The sequence below is a fragment of the Triticum dicoccoides genome, chromosome 1B (genome assembly GCF_002162155.2).
Source record: "Triticum dicoccoides isolate Atlit2015 ecotype Zavitan chromosome 1B, WEW_v2.0, whole genome shotgun sequence".
Classification (NCBI taxonomy): Eukaryota; Viridiplantae; Streptophyta; class Magnoliopsida; order Poales; family Poaceae; genus Triticum; species Triticum dicoccoides.
The window spans coordinates 667,679,752-667,689,554 of NC_041381.1; positions in this window are offsets into that span (position 1 = coordinate 667,679,752).

Below are 9,803 nucleotides of genomic sequence, written 5' to 3' on the forward strand. Positions count from 1 at the left end.
TTCATGGGCCTTTTGTGTTTTCGCTTCCATAATTTTGGGGTTAGAACACTCTTTATTGCATTGCAGGGTATGTCTAGTTGGTAGGATACATCATCATTTACTTGATAGGATATTACTCGGTTTTTTACAACTATAGTCCTTCGCAAAAATGGTATGTTAGCAGCACTACCAAAAATATATCCAAAGTTGTTGGCGTTAAACATGTCACGGACCTGCAGGGTTAAACCATAGTACTGGATGAACATGATAATGTAAATCTGCAAAACTAATTCAAAACGATGATAATGCATAACGGAGGCTTGTGATTGTAGTATCATCTAGAACAATCATACAACTCTATGATTTGACCAACCAATATTTCATAACTTACCATGGTCACAGACAAAAAACACACAACACCAACAATAAAGGTCCGCAATAATGGTAAAAGCGAAGTGAAAGTGAGAAATACTTGAAAGTTGCAACACAACATCAGAGTATATGGCTTTTGGTTTTCAATATTGATCATTCATATGCGTAGTTAGAATCGAAATAGAAAGAACATATTTGAAATAAAAGCAATGATTTGCATAGACTAACGACAGGAAAGGGAATGAAGCATGTTTATAGCAGCTTCCAAGAGGAAGAGATGGAAATGGAGGATAGAGAGATAATAGTACAAGTGATTGATCTCATTTCATATGAATGTAATATTATTGATGCATTAATAAGGCCTGATCAGCTGTGTACATAAGTGACCCAGTGACAATTAAGCAAATTATCTTCACAGAAAAACCTAGTTATCATCAGTTGTGTACATAATGACCCAGAGACCATGCTCCTTAGGCGTGGAACGATATGCTAATTAATACTCCCTCTGTTCTAAAATATAGTACATACTTTGTTTTGAAAAGTCAAACGCACCAATGTTTGACCAAGTTAAAAAAAATCAACATGCACATTTACTGTTATAGTTTATTTATTTAGTACTTCAAATATTGATAGTTTATTCTAGAAACTTGGTCAAATGTACATCTTTGACTTTTGAAAAACTAATATGCACTACATCATGGAACAGAGGCCGCATAAAACATGCCATGTATAAACTGCGTGAGGTTGTTAATCCACAAGCACGGAGATGTACTCAAGTAGTGAAGCATGAGGTTTTTAAATTGAAGCCTTACACAATGAGATAAAATCTCGGTATAATATGCTACTTGTTTAACACCGAAGCGAGCGAGATTGAATTTGAATCAGGCTTGCAAAGAAAGGATGACAGAGGGAGAGGAAGGAGGTATCAGGAGTTGTACTGCAGACCTTGTGGGCCATGGCATGTTGATGAAGGTGACCAAGTTCGAAGACGACAGTCGTCTCCATGCCCCGAGAGTCGTTGCCGTTGGAAGTTAACTACCGCACAAAAGATGGGGAGAAAGATGGAGCGATGGGCGGGGTGTGCGGCATGGTGGTGGACAGGCAAAGCCCTGCAGTCTTATGGTGTGGAGGAGGCGGTGTGGGACGGGCGCCCGTGCAACCATGTGGTGCGGATGAGGTGGTGATGGACTGGCGGTGCCGTGCAACCATATGATGCGGAGGAGCAGGTTATGGCCGGGTGCCTGTGCAACCGTGTGGTGCGGAAGAGGCGGTGATGGCTCAGGCGTACTGCCATGACAGAAGGGGAGAAAGATAGAGAGATGGGCGGGGCATGCGGCGTGGTGGTGGACTGACGGTGCCCATGCAGCCATGTGACATAGAGGAGGCGGTGATAGGACAAGCTGGCGGTGACCGTGCCGCTATGCGATGATACATCACTTTGATGTACATGAGCGACATGTAAACCTTTTTCTTCTCGCAAAAAAGTAGTCCCTCTGATCTACAATAAATGTCATGGTTTTAGTTCAGGGAGTAAGTGACACGTAACACATCAAGTGTTGGACACACGTAGTTGAATGGTTGGCCCAGACCGTAAACAATACGTACTGTTGGATGGTTAGGTAAACATTGCTATTCCTTGGCACCAGAGTCCCAGACTTTACATTGGTGTTCGCATTTTTCTGGATTTATTCCAGGCCTTTCGGCAGGTCAGTGGGAGGAGACATCCCACCAATTACGAAGGTGTCTGTGGCGACTGCATCAATCTTAAGATGATGTGTCGTCTTAATCTCTCAAAAATGCTCATAGGGGTAAGGTGTGCATGTGTGCATTCATATGGGTGAGTGTATGCTCGTGTATGTAAGTGAGTTCGATTGTACTGTGATCAAAAAAATAATACCTATTTATTTAATAAAAGACCGTGGTTAAAATCTAAGTGATTTTTTAAAAAGAATAAGCAACATGCTCACTTGATCCTTTCAGCCCCGGAGCGCTCATAGCCCTTACATTCAAGGAAGCTTAGATATTGTAGTGATGGCTCAGTGGAACCGTTCATTTGTTTTCAACTCAACACATTCGCACTTGTTCCCATAGTTCACGTACATGATTTGTTATGGTTTTGTTTTGGTGCACGCACATCTTTTTTTTGCAGCTGAAGGTCTGAATTTATTTGTTAGTTGTAGGTCGCAAACATTTTCATAGGCTGATGTGTCAACAAGCGAGCATCAAGATTTGTGCATGTCATCAGACGGCGGTAGACCATCTATGCATGTACCAACTAGATGCACATTTTCCTTGTATAAACTACTTTACCATCGATCAAGTCTTAAACGACTTACCAGATATTACAAAAGAAACTAAATAGTTGATTAATCCATGTGGCGCGGCGTGCCGCCGCGCACTACCCGCTAGTAGTCATCAATATGTGCCGGCGTCAGTCGTTACGTGTAAACAGTTCAGTATATAACTAAAAGATGGAGGCTAGGGCAACATCACAACTAGAAAATCTGTAAGGAGGAGAGGGAGCGCGGATCTGAATCTGCAATCTGCAAGGAACATGGAGTTCATTGACATGGATGGGCTGCTAAAGGTTAGATTCCCACTGTTTATACTATTTGATTCCATATTTTTACAATATATAATCTGATAGACTGCTTTCATTTTAGACCAACTGCTAGCTTGATCCTTCATTCTCTGTAGCCTCCATTACGAGCTCATGGTGTTTTTTAGAAGAGCTCATGATGTTTTGTGTGGGTAGTCAACATGCTCATTTGGATCTTCTAGAGCTTGCCCGACGATAAACGATATGTTCGTCCAGCATTGGGATCATGGAGTTGGTCACATGTATGATGCGATACACACATCTGAAGCAGAGGGAGTAGACGAGAACGACGACGAGGGATCAGGTTCATGTGCTTTGGGGATAAGTACTTCTCAAAGCATGGAAGCGGTTATTTTGGCCAACGGATTGCATCCGCTACCCTGCATCTAGAAAGTGGAAAATGTTGGTCCGAAAAAAGAAAAGATAAGTACTTCTCAAAGCATGCATCTGAAAATTTTCATATGAGCGGTGCATGATCGTTTACTTCATCGATTAATAAAAATATTTTTTTTTACTAATAGTGTGTGCTTGATTGGTCCTGGCAGCTCGTATAGATGCATGTGCTTGTGCAGTGACCGTGGTTGTGAACACTGCGGTGGAGCGTGGTTGTGTCCGTCTACTATATGTTGAAATCGTGCTCAAGATGTGTCAGCGGTGTGTGGCGTGCTTTGCTTGGCAAGGCCTCATTCGGTTTGGAGGATTTTCGTAGGAAAAGCATATGAACAAGAATTCTGGAGGAAAATTTCCTATATATGCATTCGGTTTGTAGCAAATGCGAGTCTGTGCGGTGGTGGCTGCGTTGGTACTGCCCGGTGGTCGCGGGTGTCGCCGGATCCAGATCGGATCCATCTGGATCTTGGCTTGGGACTCCGTCGGCCGCCGTGGGGTGATGTTGATCGTCACTGGCAACGTCGAACTGGTTTCGGCGCCTGGAGATCTCCAACGGGTTCTTCTCGATCCTCCTTTCCGGTGGGTCGAGCACCATGGATCTTCCATCTTCGCAAGGTTTTGGATCGTGGCTTGTCGCCGGATCCGGAGCAGGCGGAGGATTGGTGGCATAGGATGGGGACCGGAGGAAACTTTGGTCGGCTAGGCCGGCCCGGCATCGGCGATGTCGCTCAACGCCGCTATCCTCCGTGGAGGCGTAGCCGAGGTCTCTCCTATCCACCTCCGAACCCATCCCTGACGGAAGTCCAAAATTCATTCTGGATTGGGCGGCGGCGGCGTCCTACGCGTCGTATCCTCCATGGAGGCACCGTCTTGGGAGGACCAGCTGTTCGGGGGAGAGATGATGTGGATGGTGGGCTCCGAGTACCTCCAACAGTGGCGACGGTGTGGAGGCTGCCTGGTGGTGCGGCGTTGTATCTTCCACGTCGATGACGATGATTTTGGCGGCATGGTGCGGCTACATATCGTTGATGGATGCGGCCGGATGGACGAGCGCAGGGCGGTGGAGCTGTCTGGTGCCATGGTGGCGTCGACGGCAGCGAGACCTGGGCAAGGTTGATGCAGCAGTATAGCTCTGAAGATGGATTGGTGACAGGTGGCTGCGGCGGCCTCATACCCGGCAGGCGTCCTGGTTGAGGAGCACGCCGGACTGGTGGGTGCCCATACCCGGCAGGCGTCCTGGTTGGGACCTCAGGTCTTAGATGTTAGGTTTGGCTGCGAGGTATGTTGGGTAATAGACCTAGACTATCTGCGCCCCCTCATCAACTGGATAGGAGTAGCGACATATGTTGCTTAGACGGTGGCTTTAGTCTTACTGATGTATAACTTTGTAAGGTCTTGTGTCAATAATTCATAAAATGGCCGTATGCATCGTCCAGATGCAGATGCCGGGGGTCTTCCTCCATTTTCAAAAAAAAAGGAAATGCGTACAGGAATTTGATAGGAATACTACTCATTTTCTATGTTTTTGGAGGAAACTACACATCCACTCAAAGCTCATTTTGCGCGTAGGAACGAGGTAAGTCAATTCCTTAGGATGACAAGTGCCATCCTATCAAATTCCTATACTACTACTAATTCCTACGTTTTGATTTCCTCCAAACCGAATGAGCCCTAAGCATGATAATTGGTACGACATTCGATGCCCCGGGTTGGGGGGTAGTACTAGATCGATCTTTTTTTAAGGACAACTTCATATTTCTTAACCAAGAAAGGTTACAAACATAGCACATAAGCAACATCGCCGAGAGACCACACGTGTCCCAACACAAATGCTAAAAGGACCCCCAAAGAAAAAGAAAGTACGATCCGGTTCCGGAGGGTCTCAATGCAGAAAGAGCCAATGCCAGGTCGCCAGCCAACGACCGCCGCCGCCGTAGAGACGAACATCAAAGGAAGACGCCGGAAACCACCAAAACCTAAACCGAGGGCACACCATCACCGAAAACGGCTCTCTGAGTCTAATATGAGCCCCACCGCGAACGGCGATGTGTAGCCGCTGTGGCACGTCGACCGTGCAAATCCTCGGCTTCAGCTCCGGCACCTCCGTTCGACGAATTCGGAGAATCACCAGATCTGACGCCACAAAACACCACCTGAGTGATGGGCCACCAAATCTCTCACCAGTCGCCGCGGCCACCGCACGAGTGACCAACGCCGGCCCGAGCACTCCTGTGTAGGACTCCACCGGCTTCCCAAGAGGAGCGGCAGGAATCTGCACCGATGACCCGTCGATCCCGTCCGAGAAGACGAGCTCGAGGTGGATCGAGCCCCGGAATAACAAAACACCGACAAGACACACCTGAGTTGCGGCCGCCACCGACGACGGAGCTCGTGGGCCAGAGCAGGGCCAAGACGAAGACATACTCGCGTGCAGCTCCTCCCGAGCCAGAGCCAAGGATGACGCCACCGAGCGCCCAACAAGATCGAGCCCTTGATTCAGAGCACACACAAGCAGCTGACCTGAAGCCGCCACCATGGACGAGGGCGACGAGACAATGCAGCACCCGAAGCACAGCAAGTCGCGGGCATCTTCGCCACCCTCGCCGCCCGACCGGAGCCAAGTGCTACGCCTAGGAGCCAACCCCGACAGCAAAAGCCTAGCTACAGAGCCACCAAACTACGCTATATACATAGTCCACACATGGATCTTGGCCCCCCTCGCCTCACGACGCCGACGAGAGCGGCGGAAGCTAGGAACCCGACGAGATCGACGGCGGGAGCCCAGGCGCTGAGGTCGCCATACGAGTCGCCTCTCCTATGTGCACTGATCAGTGAGAGGAAAGGGATGAGGACGCCGCTCGGTTCTGTGCCGTACTAGATCGATTACCTCCAACATGCGTGCCGTTCATTAGGGCATCTCCAGCCGATGGACCCCCCCAGGACGCATATAAATTGCCCCCTGGGGGCGAGCCGGCGATACACTCGGCGCTGGGGGCGGTTTTGCGCCCGGTCGTCGCCCCCAGGCGCCGAAATTGGCCCATTTTGCAGCCCAATTTCGGCGAATAAACGGCCCATATGGGCGAGAATAGGCCCATATTCGGCGTGGTTTCGCCGTGTCTCGGCGTTCAATTATCAACACAATTATTCCTTATCACATATTTCATCACAAAAAAATCAAATACTTCAACAAAATACTACAACAACAAATTGTTCAATACAAATTATATAGTTCAACAAATAAAAACTCGTATTTCATCACGCGGCGTCCCCCTTGAACCCCCATAGGTGCTCAATCAGATCTTTCTGCAGTTGATGATGCACCTGTGGGTCTCGGATCTCCTGACGCATACTGAGATAGGCAGTCCAAGTTGCCGGTAGCTGGTGATCAACTTCGGCTAGAGGACCCTGCCTGTAGTATGGTTCAGTGTCAAACACTGGGTCTTCTTGCTCGCTCTTGATGATCATGTTGTGCAAGATGACACAGCAAGTCATGATCTCCCACTTGATCTTTCGACCAGGTCTGAGCGGGGTACCGAACAACAGCGAATCGAGATTGGAGCACACCAAATGCCCGCTCGACATCCTTCCTGCAAGCCTCCTGAAGCTTCGCAAACCAGGCGTTCTTGCCTCCTGCCACAGGGTTTGAGATCGCCTTCACAAATGTCGACCATCTTGGATAGATGCCATCAGCTAGATAGTACCCTTTGTTGTATTGGTGCCCATTGATCTTGAAGTTCACCGGAGGAGAATGGCCCTCAACGAGCTTGGCAAAAACAGGAGAGCACTGCAGCACGTTGATGTCATTGTGAGTTCCTGGCATACCAAAGAAGGAGTGCCAAATCCAGAGGTCCTGTGTGGCTACCGCCTCAAGCACCACACTGCAACCGCCTTTGGCGCCTTTGTACATCCCCTGCCAACCAAATGGGCAGTTCTTCCATTTCCAATGCATGCAGTCGATGCTTCCAAGCATCCCAGGAAATCCTCTTGCTCCATTCTGGGCTAGGATCCGAGCAGTGTCTTCCGCATTGGGTGTTCTCAAGTATTGTGGCCCAAACACTGCCACCACTGCCCAACAGAACTTGTAGAAACACTCTATGCTGGTGGACTCGACCATGCGCCCATAGTCGTCGAGTGAATCACCGGGAGCTCCATATGCAAGCATCCTCATCGCTGTCGTGCACTTCTGGATGGAGGTGAATCCAAGAGCGCCAGTGCAATCCATCTTGCACTTGAAGTAGTTGTCGAACTCCCAGATGGAATTCACAATCCTGAGGAAGAGCTTTCGGCTCATCCAATAACGGCGCCGAAATGTTCTCTCGCCATGAAGTGGAGCATCGGCGAAGTAGTCGGAGTAGAGCATGCAGTAGCCTTGCAGACGATGCCGGTTCTTTGCTTTCACCCGCCCCGGTGCCGAGCCACCTCGACGCGACTTTTCATTGCTCGCCAGCAGCTGGGCGAGGGCGGCGAGCACCATCAGATGCTCTTCTTCCTGGACGTCGGCCGCGGCTTCCTCCTCCAGCAACGCGGCGAGCTCTTCCTCCTTATCCGAGTCCATCGCCGACATAGTCAAAACGCCGAACACCTTGCGCTCGGTGGGCGTGTACCCGCCGTTAAACCGCGCCTCCGCGGCCGGAAACGGCGGCCGGAAACGCCCAGCTGCTGCAGGAGGGGCTGCCACGGCGAAGCGCTGCTATTTTTTGGCGGGGAATGGCTATCTAGCGGAGTAGGCCGGCGGCCGTCGCCGGGATATAGCTAGTGGTGGCCGAGGGCGCGGGGGGTGCGAGGTGAGTCGGGGGAAGAAAACCTTGACTTTTCCCCTGTCGGTGTGGGCCAGGCGTGCTTTTCCCTAGCGCCGGAGCCCCCAACGGCTCCCCAGCGCGCCGGGTTCGGCCTGTGACCGCCGGGCGGAAAAAAGGTCCGAACCGGCGATTTTCGGCGTCCTGGGGGCGCTACTAGGCCGTTTTTTCGGCGCCGGCGCCGAAAAAGTGGCCTAGGGGGGCTGTTGGGGGCGCGGCTGGAGATGCCCTTAATAGGTAGGCACGAGTTTTCGACGACCGAGAGGACTGGGGCACAAGTCGGGGGATCCGGCTTGCCTGCTCCCTCCCCATGCTCCCATCCGTGCTCCCACTTCATCCAAGTCGGGAGCCGCGCTGGATGGGACAGGGCGAGGTGGGATCTGCATGCAACGCAAGAAATCTCGCTGGATCAGCGCGTAGGTGGGCAAAACGGAGAGTTAAATGGCGCATGCATCAGCCAACCCGTTAATTGAATATGTACGAAAATAATGCATCGAATTTCTTGTGTAGGAAAACATTCAAATCCTCCTGACCTGTGTGGTGACTAGTGCTATTGTGCTAATGACGATTAGCACTGGTGGAATGTGCATGAGGTGGAAATTAAAACCGAGTCATAAAGTGCTGCAGTGTATGCCAAAACCTTGCTCTTCGCTAATGACTATTACAACTTGCATTGTGTTGATTAAAAAAACATGGATCTGTCTTAAACTGTACATTGAGTGTCACAGAACTTGATTACTGCCTTTAGAGACTCATTAAGCGTGGTTCACCATGACGGATTGTACATTAAGAGTTTGAAAAAGAAATTGCATCGCCTAGTCTGCAAACAAAAAAGAAATTTATTACTGCATGCTCGAGTGACAAGACGGCCGAGCGTGGTAGGACAGGCTAACAAGGGACAAATTGTGCCGAGTGTGGTACTTGTTGTAACCAGTTCCAGATTTCTTCATACAAAGGGGATGGATCGGGGAACATTTGCTACTACTAGTGAACGAATTCAGGACCAAACAATGTGCTTTACCCATGATATACTGCATGCTGTAAAAGAACCGCTACGTTGTTATACATTGGTTCATAACTGCGCTATGACGATCCACATGCAAACGAGTGGTGCCGATAAGCATATCACTGGACGCCGTGCACCAAAGGAGCTTTTCGTATCTAGAAGTTCCTTTTGAGCCTTGCCTTCTCTGAGCTGGTCAATCCAAGCTGCTCGTACCAATCCTTACATCATGTCACCCTACATATATGTCAGGTCTCAAGCCAAGTCTGTGCCCGAGAGCAATGCCATATGTGGCTACTTGATTAACATGGATTGAGAAAGGACATCGATCCTAGAGGGTATTATTATTATATTCTGTCTCACTTGAATAAAAATGAAATATAAATGTTCTTGATTGGTATTATATTCTGTCTCACTTGAATGAAACTGAAAGATAAATGTTCCTGATTGTAACAACTGGGCAGAGCCTAGAGGATGTCGCTAATCATGTAGGAGATCTTTTTGTTAGATATTGCTTTTTAGAATTTTAGTCGATATCAAAAGTATCGCAGACTAAAATCCGATTTTACTATTAATCATCAACTTACCTTTGTTTCAAAACTCTTTTGAAAAGAAGAGGATTTTTCTTCATGAATGTTCCATCATCTGATTTATATTCTTTACA